The sequence below is a fragment of the Physcomitrium patens genome, chromosome 6 (genome assembly GCF_059467195.1).
Source record: "Physcomitrium patens ecotype Gransden chromosome 6, ASM5946719v1, whole genome shotgun sequence".
NCBI classification, from domain to species: domain Eukaryota; kingdom Viridiplantae; phylum Streptophyta; class Bryopsida; order Funariales; family Funariaceae; genus Physcomitrium; species Physcomitrium patens.
The window spans coordinates 4,528,804-4,544,154 of NC_143415.1; positions in this window are offsets into that span (position 1 = coordinate 4,528,804).

Genomic DNA, 15,351 nt, shown 5'->3' on the forward strand with positions numbered 1-15,351 from the left:
TTAGTAAAAAGAAATTATAAAATAAAGCTAATTTTATTGCTCTCATTAGAATATTATAGAAAAAAATAACCACATTGATGATATTTTGCTAACAAAAAACGTAATTTTTATAAATATCAATCAAATTATGAAATAACATTGTTGACACACTAAATAAATACCAAGATGCATAAATTGTAATATTAAAATCAAATACCAAGAAGCTTAAGGTGCTACTATCAAAATTATTTTCTGAAATTTACTTAACAAAAAAAAATTATTTTGTTTACAGTGTGTGTTAGTTTAGAAATAATAAAGTCTCAACTTGTGCTGTGTCTTATTTATAATTATCTTAAATTTAATCTCTTGTTGCAGCTATAATATTAAATTTCATAACTTTGACACTTTTTATAATTCCTTATTATTCTTAATGACTTTTGTATAAAGAAAGGCTTTTTTAAAAAAACATTATTATCAATAAGATTTATCTATTATAAGGCATTGTAATCTACCTTTACTTCTAAATCATCATGCTTCAATGTGATTGTAACAATGATTATTTGATTTTACTACAAACTAAAAGCCACAAAAGTTTTATATTGTACTTATTTTACAACATTTTTTAAAATTAAATCTTGTAAAATTCAGAATTATTATTTTTGTTGTTGCTTTTATTTATTTATTCATTTATTAGTTTACTTTGTAGATATTTATGTCAATACTTATCTTTTAGTACATTGAAATCTAATAGAATTGCTAAATAATATTGAGTAACATTTTCTTTTGTTGATTTGTTGAAATCACATTGTAATCATATCTTATCATAATCTAAGTCATTATGTAGTTTTGTTTTAGTATTTAACACTTGCAATACTTTTTCAACACTTTTATAATTAGATGAATTAATCAAGCTAATCTACTCAAGTCATATAATCATTAATATCTATTTTTAGATTTCCTACTTTTAATAATTATAAAGTTTTTTGAGAGTCATATAAAAAAATTAGATTTATATTTAATTTTTGTGAGACACTTATCAACTAATAAAAACTTATTCTCTTTAAAACTCTTTTTTAACATTTTATTATCATTTGCCATATGTGATGGTTTCTACATAAATTGCGTAAACATAAACATAATATTTTCTTTGTACAACAGATAAAATAAGAATATTAAAAATATATAAATATACAAATATATATATATATATATATATATTAAGAAAAGACAAAAGACTTTGCTATAAGTATTTATGATAAAATAAGAAGAGTAAGAAGAAAATTGATTGTAATAATCAACTTGAATTTATGTTTTAAAAAGATAAAATTAATCTTTATTCTAAATTTAAATCTTATCTTTTTTAATCTAGATTTGAAATCTCTAAAATATTTATATTTTCTTACAAAAACCTTCTTTTATTTTTGTATAACATGAATCAAGGGACCATGGTCTACATTAGGTTTAAAAAGTTTCAATAATTGCATTTAAATAAGGACCGTCTTATTTACAAAAGAAAATTCTATATAAAATTATGGACATTTAAATGCAATGTAAGCTATAAACTATTTATTGTATTTTTTTGCTTATATCTATAGTAAAACATTATATTCATATCTAGTAGTGAAATTCATCCAAATTTCATGTAAGTGGATAGAATGAGTACAAAACTTTGGCTTCATGTTCACTACTACTACTCTTTCTTGCCAAAGTTGGACATACAGCATTGTTGTAGAATCTATGCAAAACAATGGAAGAATCACTCATGGCACTTCAACTAGTGCTAAAAATAAATGATCCTAAGACCCAATAGTATAGATTACAAAGTTGAAAGTTATAAATCCTACAACTTTATCAATAAACTTCTCAAGGCTCTATTAGACATTTGTGAGCAAAAATAGTAGCAACAACTATTAACTACAATTATTTCTAGACAATGCACTTGCTTATCTTTATTATAAAATATATAAAAAAGACTCATTTGATCAAAATGCTTCTTCAAAAAAACCTTTGTAGTTACAAAATTTAAATTTTTAATAAAAAAAAAAGATTGAGCCTTATCAATATAAGTGTTGTCACTTTTGTTTTGTTAAGGCCTTATAAATTAGCAAGTTAAATTAAGTTTTGATAAAAACAATGATGCTTGAGAATCTAATCAATCAAAAGACCAATTCAACTCCTTAATTTATTTAGTTGATTTATGCCTCCCCTTGATGTGTTTTATAATAGAAATATCATAATGAGCTTAGAGGATCTGGGTTACAATCTTGTTTATTTATCCATCTCCTAATGCAAATACCATCGTCAATTATTTGATCTATTTTTTTATGAATAATATAAGAATGTAATAGATTATATATCAATATGAAAGTCCACAATACAATTGTCATGTACTGAAAAAATGTGTTCTTTTATAAGCAAGCCAATAATTGTATGACGTTTTTATAAAAGATTTTTAGTGTCGTCATTGTTTAATGTTTTGGTTGTAAATTATCAATTGAAAATTCAAACCTCTCAATTTACAACTTCTTTAAGTTAGTGGTACTCTCAATCTTTGTGTAGTAAATATGTATATAGAATATAAATTGGTTATTATTCAATTAGGTTCTTATTATTTTTTATAATATTTTAATAAAGAAAATAAAATAAATTTTATTTCATAATTTCTTTTTATTAGGACTATTTTAAAATAAATTACAATTTAAATATCTTGGTATTTATTTTAAATCATATATTTTAAAGTACTTCTATTAATATTATTTTTAAAATTTTACTTAATTAAATATTTTTTATTTGTTTTGTAATGTGTCTTAGTTTAGAAATAATAAAGTATCAATTCATATTATATTCTACTTATAATAACTTCAAATTTAATGTTTTGCTAGAACCATAATATTAAATGTCATAACTTTGATACTTTTTTATAATTCTTTATTATTTGTAGTTAATCATATAAAGATAGGTTTTTAAATAAATTTATTATTTTATAGAATTTTATCTATTATAATATATTATAATCTATTATTACTTTAAAACTATCAAATATAATATTAAAAAATACTATATATATCCTTGAAATATGTTGAAATATCAAGAATATCCTTGCATTCTTCATAATAGCAAATCCACTCCTCACTTTTGTGGAAAATATTAAAACTATCCTTAAGCTTTTTAACGTATCAGAATATATATATATATATATATATATATATATATAAATATATTTTTTAAGTGGAATTGAGACTCAACCTATTTGCTATACCAAATTTGGCAAATTCCTTGTATATATTTTTTAGTGTAAAAGTTTTTTTTCTTGCATAAGTTGAGGTTTCTTTCTGCTGATTACTTTTGAATTTAGGTTGGTTTGGTCCTTTCTTTGCCTTGCTTACTTATTGATTTGTTTAAAACTCCAGATTTTCTAAGAAAAATTGATTTCGTAGTAGAAAATAGTGTAATATATAGAATTAATATAAAATATTGTGAGAATTTGGATTTGAAAATTTTAAGAGTTATTCCTGTCTTTATAAGCTTTCTAAAAAGCTTGTACTTACTATGAGAAGAATTACTATGAAGTGACAATGTTTTTTTTGGATAAAAAAAGAACCAACCATTTTTTAAGGTTTTTCTTCTCAAATTTCCTCAGATTTTATTTTGAATTTGGATTTGAAATTTTGTAGAGTTGTTTCTTTCTTTTTAATCTTTCTAAAATATTTTGTTTGTTCAAAAAAGAATTAGTTTGAATATGTCTTTTTGGAAAAAAAAAATCCAATTACTCTTTAAAGTTTTTCTTTGGACGTTTTTTAATAATATATTTCAAATTTAAATTTGATGTTTTTGTCATAAAGCTCTTATTTTTACTAAAAAGAGTTAGTATGAAGATGCAATGGGCTTTTGAATAAGGAGAAAACTAATTGATCTTCAAGATTTTCTTTTGAGTTTTTATTTAGGATTTTTCTTTGAAGGTTTTTTTATAATGTATTTTGAATTTTGAATTGATATTTTAAGAAAGTATTCTTTTCTTTATAAGATTTTTATAAATCTCTTTATTTCTTTAAAAAGAATTAATATAAAATTGTAGTGTATTTTGAATAAAGAAGAATTAATTGCCTTATATTAATATAAATAAAGGTTTTTTTTTCTCATAAAATTTATCATAGAGAATTTTAAGAAGTCAAATTTGGTGTACATATGTATGGACTAAGTAGCTCTCTAAAATGCTATCACATACTCAAATCTACTAAAGTATGGAGCTATGGCAACTAGTTAAATAAAAAAGGGGTGACAACTCCTATATACTATCATGAGTATGAGATAGGAGAGTTCATTTGAATGAAAAGTTTTATTTTTTCATATCTAGCTGCAGCCATTAATCTTATATTCGTATAAAGCAAACACTTTCATGTCAACATGTGGTGCTTCCACTAAGAGAAGCTTTAGGGCTATTAGGTTGATCAAGGCAAAATAAGAGTTATAGATGAAGAAGGCTCAAATAGAGGAGGTAGTCAAAATCTCATAGAGGAACTTTTAAGGACTATGCAGATGTTCATGGGCCAATAAGTTGCCAATGCAAATGGACAAGGGGCCACCAAAGCATTGATGGATTTTATTAGCAAAGTAGGGAAGTTTAATAGAAAGAGTATCACTGAATTTTTGAAAGCCTATACTTGTAAAATGGAAATCTATCAAGTTCCAAAAGACAAGATGATTGAGACCTTTAAACTAGCAATTATATTAGAAATTAGAAAAAGGATGAGACAACTAAATGGAAGTATTTATGTAAACACATCGACTAGATTTTAGGAGAGATTGAGAAATAAATACTTTGATGAGGACACTAAAAGAATGTCTAAAAGAGGTTTTTTTGATTAGATGGGATAACAACCAAGTAAATACATGGAACCAAACTAACTACCAAAGAAGTTTAAAAAGAAGTTTTGACAACTTCCATTATTAAAGAAGCACCTAAAAGTGAAGAAACTAGAATTGTTATTATAAGCTACAAAGGAGGTACTAGAAGATAGATTACTTTTCATATTTTAAGATGAAATGGTAGATAGTGGTTTTAAGATCAATTGGAAAAAGTTGAAGGAAGTGGTGAGCTTCATTACTAAACAACACTATATGAAAGCTAGAAAATTAGGGACAAGAATAGAATAATATCAATGATAGATTGAAGGCTCTTATAAAAACTTTATCTATTTTTATTCCATCAAGCTTTTTAAAAGATAAGATTATAATTAAAGACTTTTTTAAGGAATTAATGAAGGGTATAAAAGAGTTGAAGGTAAAAAATAAATACTTTGAAGAAAAAAATAAGGTCAAAGACTTTATAATTGGTTGAGGGATCTAAGAGGTTTGTAATGAGGTATATTTGGTGCGATGATCCAAATCACAAATATAGTGACTATAGATTCTATAAAGATGCTAAAAAGAATGATATTATAACCTTTAAAAAAGGCAAAATTAGAAATGATTCAATGGATGAGAGAGATGGCATGAAGAAATTGATGGATGATAGATAAAAAAAAGAATAGATCTTCATATAATAGGGAGGTAGAGACTTTTATTATTGATGCAACGTATAGCAAGGTAAAAACCTCTATACATATATCTCAAGAAGTGATGGTGAAAGAAGTATAAGCTAACAAAAAACTAATTAAGAGAAATAATTTAATTGATGCAACGACTATTAGGATCTATCTGATAAGTGAGCACACTAAGAAGAAATCTTATGATGTATCAATGGAGGTTAAGAGAAAAAAAATTAGTGAAGAATAAGAGATAAAAGAACTAATTAATAAAAAAAAAAAAAACTCCAAGTGATAAAAAGACTATTCTAAGAGATGGACTAGTAAGTAATATGAGACAAAAGTATGGCCTTTTGCTTCACATTAAAGAGCTAATATTCTATTTTCAAAGGAGACATGAGAGGAGATGATGAGCAATAGCAAGAAAAAAGAGAAAGAAGACAATACCAAGAAAAATGATAAGACACCAGCCTATAAATTCCAATCAAATATTGAACCTTTAATTAACATAATAGATATTTTTGAAGAGAAGATTTTAAATGCGAAGATTGAATTTATTTTGAGAGAAGCTTTTGATATTATTAAAAAAGTTTTTTATGAACTCATCATTGAGGTAATTAAGAGAAAGTGGAAAATAATAAGTGAAACAATAATAGCAAAGATATTTGATACTTTGATGACCAAAGAAAAAGAAGAAGAGATTGGAGAAGTATTTTCCTTGATTTGTGATAATTTAGGTAGTGGTAACTAGAGAAAAAAGTATGGAATGATTTTTTATAAGATTTAAAATACAAAAATTGAAGTTATAGATGAAGTTTTGTTTGATAAGATGGAAGATAAAGTATTGCAAATTTTTTTATGTGATGGAGTTGCCAACATCAAGATAGAATAAAACACTAGCAATAATCAAGAAAAAGGAATTGGAATAGAAGCTAAGCTATCACAATGCAAAATTAATAAGCTATCAAAGAATAATGGTGAAGTTTTGATAATTTATATTCATCCATTCTGCGCAAGAGTTCTACAAAGATTGAAGACCTTGAAGAGCCAATCTTAGCATTGGTGGATTATAGATTTAAAATCAATATCTTATCTAGAAAATTTTATAAGAAAGATAAATGGCCAATTGACACCAACCATAGATAGATATTAAGAGTTCTCAATAAAAAAAATATATCTTTAATGAAGAATGTCTAAAATTAGGTATTAAAATTGATAATGTAAAGGTAGAAAAAAAATTTAAATAAAATTAAAGAATTTATTCAATCATTTTGAGAAAGCCATTGTAACAAAGATAGACACTAAGATATTAGATGATGGCTCACAGTATACTAAGGTGCATTGCAATGATAGTAAGAAGTCAGTCTAATTTCTCACAATAATATTAGATCATAGGAGGCATAGAGATCAACTTAGAAAAAATTCTATGGACCATGAATATGATGATTTTTTGGATTTTTAGATTTCCACGTGGAATATTAGGTGCCATGAGTGCAAAGAAATTATCTACTATTACATGCCTTAATATATAAAGGAATAGTTATAGGATTTAAAATTTAACAAAAAAAAATATCTATGAGTTTTTTGAAGATTGAAGATTTGGATTTTATGTATAAAAAATCAATTAAGAAGCTTGGAAGAAAATTATAAAAAAAAAGTTTGATTTTGAATAATAAATTTATTTTTAGAGTTATTAAAGAAAATAGATTTTTAAATGATATTTTATAAGTTTTGGAGACTTTGCAAGAAGAGGTCAATACATCTAGTCATGTGATAGTAGAGGTTTATATAAAGAGATATTAAAGATAGTTATTGAAGCAAGGCTGCTTGGAAGTTATGGCTTAGAGACTTAAGCAATGACAAATATTAAATATATGACCATTATTGTGTGGTAATAGGACTATATAGTAAAAATAAAAATATTGATGTTATTATAGAAGAGCCTAGCAAAAAGATGTAGTAGAAAAATAAGAACAAAAGATAAAAATGTAGTGAAAGACTAAGTCTTAATGCTATCTTTTTATAGAAGAAACTTTTATTTACTTTTTAGAGGCATAAATGAGCCAAATCAAAGTAAATGAAATAAGAAATTGATATAGTCATGTTAAGAAGAGAATCAACAACAAGACAAAGCAAAATTTACGTCAAATTATTAAAAATTGATACCCAAAGAAGATTGGTTTTCAAACTCGATCAAAATTAGATCCCAAGGCATAAAACCACACCTATACGGCGACTTTGGAGTTCTTTGGTAAATCAAAGGGTGGAATTTGAGAGAAAACTTGAGAAAAGATTTTTAAAAATTATTTTTATGACGATTAAATCAATATTGAATTTTTGAGAGTTTTTCAAAGTTTGTAATGTTCTTGGTTGGTTTAGATTTTAAAAAATAAAAATATATTTGCAAATTTGAAGGTTTCTTGAGTTTTTTGGTATATATATGAATGAATTTTGGATAGTATGCTATTGTATTAGTTATAAATGTGTATAAAAATTTTGAGGTCAATTGAACCATTCAATCAAAAAGTGTAAAGGTTTTTGTTGATTGAGGTCTCAAAAATTGGAATATGAAGGTAAGTGAGTATTTCTAAGATCTTTAGCAATCTAATAATTGGATTGAAGTGAAATTTTTTAATATGGATATTAGTCTCAATTTCCAAAATTTAGGTAAAATTTAAGAGTAATTCAACAATTCAAGAAGGAAATATTAGTATTGAAAGTTTAGCATTTGGGTTGGAGTAGGGGGCCATCCAATATGTGATTGGATTATCTTACATTTCTTTCAATTAATAAGTGCAATCGATTTCATCTTTCTTGTACTTATTTTTAACTAAGATATTAAGAATTATAAAAATTTTGAATTAATATTAATAGTTTTATCATTAATTTTTGAGGTTCTATTTTTCTACAAGGTTTAGTTTGGAGTTTGACTACAATTTGATTGGTGCATTCTAAAGCAAGAAGACATGTAATATGGCATAAGTAGTGAATCCAATTTAAAAAATTGAAGTGGAAGGTATTGGAGTTGCTTATTTCTTATTTGATAGATAACAAAAACAAGAGTTTTGAAAGAGCTATGGAAGGAGCTTCAAGTAGAGCTAACAGTAGAGTTTCCACTAAAAGACAAGGTATGTATATGGATCCGACCATTGCAAACATGTTCCAAGCTTTCAAATTATCTATATAACAACAGTAGAGCAATGATTATAAGGAAGCTTTGGCAACTAAAGCATTACAAGCAATACTTAACAAGCTTGATCAATTTGATGGAAGAAACATCTCAAAGTATTTAAGATGTTATGTGCTGGAAATGGAATTAAATTGGATCTCTAAGAAGAAGATGATTGAACTATTTGGACTTGCCACAATACTAGAGATACGGGAACTTGTTATATCAATAATGAAGTATTATAAGAGTTCATGAGAGATATTTTTACATGCATTAAAAGAAAAATATTTCTTAAATGACATTAATTGTGTTACTAAGAAATTATTTTTAAAATGGATTAAATGACCTAATAAGAATTTATAAGCAACAAAGCTATTAAGAAAGTTGTCACATATATACTCTAATAAATACTTATATTATTAGGTAGAAATAGATAAAAGTAAAATAATTTCATTATACCTTCTTGAAAAGCTTCTTAGAAGCTTCATAGATGTTGCTTTGATTTTACATGTATTTGTAGTTGATTGATAGATTAGAAACTTAGACAACAAATTCACCATATCTTGGTAGTTTGTGGAACATGCTAACTAGATGGCGTACATATAGTAAACTTTCTTTACAAGTTAAGTTACAAGTCTTACAAAGTGAACATGTTTTGGAGGTCCTATAGGACGTTGCTACATAGTTCTTAGTTAAGAGTATATATAGAGGCAAGAGTGAAACCTTCTTCTTTCTTGTCAATGCCCTTCTAGTCTTTAGTCTTATTTTAAGACTTTCTAGTCTTTTTGTTTTTAATAATAGTCATTCTAATTTAATATTATATCATCTTTGAGTAACTTTTTAGTTTTTTTCTCTGACATAAGAGTGTAATGAGGATTTCTTTCTTTGAAATTCATGTCCTTGATAATTTGACAAGAATGCTAATTTATTGTTTTCATGCTCTTCCTCATTTTTGGAGAATATCAAAATATCATCCAAATAGATGACAACGAAATCGTCAAGGTACTCTCGAAAAATATCATTCATCATATATTGAAAGACCGCTGGAGCATTGGTAAGACCAAAAGACATGACATTATACTCAAAATCGCCATACCTTGTACGGAATGCTATCTTCCACTCATCTCCTTCCTTGATTCGTACGAGGTTGTAAGCTCTCGTTAGACCAATTTTTATAAAGATCCTTGCATGTCCAAGTTGTTCTAAAAGACCAGAAATCAAGGGTAACGGGTAACGATTCTTCTTTGTTACCTTGTTGAGGCCTCGATAGTCCACGCACATCTCCAATGAGCCATCTTTCTTCTTCCCAAATAAGATGGGTGCTCCAGTTGACGATTTTGAATGACGGATGAAGTTCTTGGTTAGATTCTCGTCGATATATTTCCGCAACTCTGCCAACTCCATTTGCGATAGATTGTAGATTGGGCCAAAAGGCGGTTGTGCTCGTTCTTGCAAGTCTATGGCGCAATCATATGGTCTGTGTTCCATTAGCATGTCGGCATTTTTTTTTTGAAATACGTCTTTAAAATCCTTATATTGCTCAAATATACTTGCTGTCAAGATCTTCTCTCCGGTAGTTCAAGCCGCATAAATGACAAACGATGTGCCTTCCTTAGACGATCTTATAAACGTTCTTGCTCCAATGAATAAGGATTATTCTATTTGGGGTTTTCTACTAGGCTTGTTCTTGGGTGGTTTTGTAGGAAAGGTCATCTTGCGCAACTTCCAATCGATGGATGGGTTATGCTTTTTCAACTAGGAAAGACCAAGAATAATAGGATTTGATGGGGTTCTAATAATATTAAAAATAATATGACTACTATGGCCCTTAAACATCACTTCTATAGGTTTTGATTCATAGGTGACACTACCAGACAATAAAGGTCGCCCATCTATGACCTCAACGTGAATAGTTTTGGATTTTTGTACTAAAGGGATCTTATGGTGCTTCGTAAATTCTTTGTCTAAGAAATAAGCAGATGCTCCTGAATCTAATAATGCTAAGGTTCTCAGTTTCTGAGGGCCAATAAGCAAAGGAATTGTAAAGCAAAGGGCAGGTTGAGCGGAAAGAAAGGAACCTAGTTGTTATTGCGATATTTCATTGTTCAGCCGCACTGTTCCTATTGTGGCTGGGTATCCTCGTTTTCCTGAACAAACGCATTCCTAGTCCTGACAATACATCGATTTTGCTTCTTGAGGCAGTTTCCAACTTTGTGGCCTTCTTCACTGCAATATAAGCATAGTCCTCCCTCCATACGTCACTTTTTTTCTTCTAGAGTAAGGGATTTGACACGTACTACATCAATTTGCATGTCTTCTACCTCTGAATGTGAATTCACGCTGCTTGTCGACATAGTTGGGGCATGGTGAATCATATGTTGTCTTGAACATTGATCTTGGCGACATTGAAATAGGCAGTTATTGCACTTCACAACTTGGCTAATAGCTTCGTTGAGCATTTGCGGATCAGGAAGAGTTAATAGCAAATCCTTGACATTGTCCCTTAAAGTCCAATAGAACTCACTCATCAATGCTTCTTTGTTCCAATTCATGTCGCATGCTAATTGCCTGAAGTCCGATGCATAGATTGATGTAGAGCGCATCCCTTGTCGTAGTGACCAGATCTTTGTTGTAGTCCATCAAACCTTGTCGTGTTCATCAAATGCTTCTGCAAACGCCTCCAAAAAGGTTTCAAAGTTGTTTAGTATGGACGATTATTTCTCACACAAAGGAGTAAACCATGATAGAGCTTGCCCTGTAAATAAGGTTCTAATAAGCTCAACACGTGACTCCTCCGTTGGATAGCGTTCGAGCTGTAAAACTGTTATCAACCTGATTTGGTTGACGAATCCTCAAAACTTTGAACGCGTACCATCTAACTTGTCCGAAAGGCTAACTCGAGGCTCCTTATGTTGTAGAACCAGTGGTGCTTATCGAACCTAAGGCAAAGTTGCTTCTCCAAGTGCAGAAGTTTGAGGCTGGTGCAACCTAGATTGTGTCATCCCAGATGCTCCATCATTATGAAGCCTTGCCACGACTCCTTCAATCTCTGCAGTTCTTTGTAATAACGAAGTGAGGACATTCATGATAGCATCCAACTTGGACTCTGAACTTTCCGTCATACTAATGTCTTGGCCTCTGGCCATTCTAAGAGAAGGACAGAAATGACTCTACAAGAAGACAATATTGGTTTAGAGGAGGGTACTCCGCAACCTCTAAAATGCCTTAAGAGCTTCAAGAAAAGGGATAATCCACTCTCTCCAAGAAGAATAAGACTCCAATATTGTAACAAAAGAAGTATCAGTTTAGAGGAGGATAATCCGCAACCTCTAAAATGCTAGTATACTTCCGAGTAGGGAGGTAATCCACACTCTAACGAAGAAGAAACTAGCTCTAATATCTGAGGTGAGTGAAGTCTCGACAAACTGTCACGGACACAGAAATATAGACTCGAGATCTAACAAGAAGTTCAAGAAGAACTGGCAAGAACTAGATTAATCAGATGAATACAAGAACAACACCAGAGAGGTGAGCTAGAGCTCCAAGAGATGTATTGTCGAGACTGAAGAATTCTTCAACCTCGATTCCAATTTATGTTCTTATTTAGGAAGCTTCTCAAGTAACTTCTACCAACTAGGAAGCTTCTAGAAGGTTCCAAAGACTTGCTTCTAGAAGGTTCTAGAAACTTGTCTCTAGAAGGTTCTAAAGACTATGTCCCTAACATCTTCTACTAACTAAGAAGTTTCTAGAAGGTTCCAGAGACTTGTGTCTAGAAGGTTCTAGAAACTTGTCTCTAGAAGGTTCTAAGGACTATGTCCCTAACACAAGGTATATTTTAGAACCTGCTATGACAAAATTTTGGTCTAAGATGCTAGCTATTATAATTGAACCATCAAAACTTAAAAAACCATTGGTACTATGTGCCCCTTAAAATATGCTCTATAGGTTTGTTATGGATTTTTAAGACTTATCACAATAATTTAGTAGAATCAAAAAGCCATTCTATAATAAAATACCTTACCAAGAAGGCAATATGGTTAAATTGAGTGGAAGTTAAGTTATCTTAGTTTTAATATCTAGGATAGCACCATAATTTTAAGATATATTTGAGTAAATATATTAATTAGCATGTACCATGTGAATTTATCAATGGCACTATATTTTTTGTAGTTGTCTAAATTTTGAAAAATAGATTTTATCAATGTTGCATTACAAGTATTCTTGCTTGAGAATTCAGCAGAAACCTAGTTGTAGAAGACAAGTAGAAATACAACAACAATTCTATCAACTCTAGTAGAATCTTAAATAAACTTTAAGTAATCCTAAAAAATCCTAATCAAACTTCAACAAATCCAAAATAAATTTAAAAGAAGTTACAAAAGAAATACAAATAAATCATAAATTAATCTCAAAAAAATAATAAAGAAATCTTAAAGAAATATAAAAATAATTCTTTAAAGAAAGAATAATAATCTTTAAAAAAATACTATAAATAAAAAATTAAAGAAATAATAAAAAAAACTATGTAGATGTAATATAAATATAAATTTTAAATAAATCTTAAATAAGTCCCAATCAAATCTTAATTTAATCTTATATAAAATTTTAATAAACTTTAATAAAATCTTAGATCAAATCCTAATTAAAATCCTATTGAATCTTAACCAAATTCTAAGTCAAATCTTAATGAAATCCTAATAAACTCATAAATCTTAAACCAATCTTAATAAAATCCTAATAAAATCTTAAATCCTACCCAAATCCTAAACAAATCATAATCAAATTATAAATCTTAATCTTTAACCAAATTCTAAACCAAATCCTAATCAAATTCTAGACTCTAAATAAATTCGAGTCAATCTTTAATTAAATTCTAAACTTTAAACAAACTCTTAATAAATCTTATAGCAAATTAAAAATTCAATAACTAATGCTTGAATCATTAGTTTTGATTCAAAATTTGTAAACTTTGCAAAAACTAAGTTAAAAATAAGTATAAAAAATTTAAAGAAGATCACATATACCAATTACAAGAAAAGCTCTTAAAACTTTTCAATTGTTGGATGCCCTCCTTCTCCGACTTGAAGGTTGATCTTTCAACAAAGATTTTTCTTTGCTAAACTATTCAATTGCTCCAAAATTTGAGTAGTACGTAGATATTCAAGTCCAAATTGCTCTCACATATTTTTGCTTCAATCAAACTAGTAGATATTGCCAAATTACAAAATACTTTACTAATCCTAAATCTCAATTATTCAAGACCATAACCTACAAAAACCTTCATATGCTTCAATCTAACCACTCAATTGATCTCAAATTTTTCATTTACATTCACAACAAACACAAAAACATTTTCACTTTTCACTTGTTAATATACTAAAAAACTCACAAAATCTTAAAATTTGTAAATTTTTTTATTTTTCAAAATCCAAATCCACACAGTACATTACTAATTTTGAAAATCCCTCAAAATCTCATTATTAATCCAAATAATATGAAACTAATATTCAAAAATCTCTCTTCAAGTCAACTCTCGAATTCTATTTTTTAATTGACAAAAGAATCTTAGAGTTATTATAGGTATGCAGTTGTGTGCCTCAGGGTCTGATTTTGATCTAACATGTTAACTAACCTAAACATGTTGTTTTCTACTTGTACTACTTCATGCCTTTACTTTTTGTTATTTATCAACAAAGTAGTACAATACTACGAGAGTAAAGAAAAGAAAAAGAGATTAGATAACAAATTCATATAATACAAAATCTCAAAATAAGTAGATTAGAATGTAAGTGAGAATTTAGACTTATTATCAATATTTTAAAACATGCATAATTCTTGTTGTAACTATTAATATTTATTTTAGGAATAAATTATGTAAAACTTAATTAGATATAAAAAATCTTACATACTAATTGAATAAGATTTAATGGATTAATATACAAAGTTTCTACCATTTTTAGATACCAACTAGTTACAAATTTTATCATTATTAGCTTTATTAAACTTTAATTCATTTTTAAGAGGAAAAATTTAAATAAAGATAATAATATAAAAATTTAGTTATTTATTTATTTTAGTCATTTAAACATATATGTGGTAAATAAATAAGCTTGTTTTTTATTTGATATAATTTAGGTTATTATTATTAAGCTAAATTTGTATCATAATTTATAACATCTTTTTGAAAGATCTAAAAAAGAATAGTTATTATATTTTGTTGTAGAGGTGGATTGTTGTGTTTAACATTATGTTTAAGTATTCAAGTAGTCATTGATCAAAAATTTATAAAATCGAATCATATAAATGCCAAATCTAATAGTAATACAATATACAATAGTTATATAATATATTGCTTAATTATGAAATTGAAAATCAATTTTTTTAATCTTATGATCTTTTTTGTACATGTATATAATTAATTTAACAAGATTAATTAAAATTTTAATGCATACTATTGAAATGATTGTATTTATTCTAATAATAAGATTAGATACTAATAAAAGGATATGCATAAAATATTTGTATAATTTTAAAAACGTGCTGATGAGTTTACCAAAATAAATAAAATAATGTATAGTAAGATCCTAGTAAATTTCAAATGTTTAGGAAGACAACTTTTGCAATTGAACTATCAAGTCATAGACTTAACACATGTAACCATCATCAGTAACATACAAT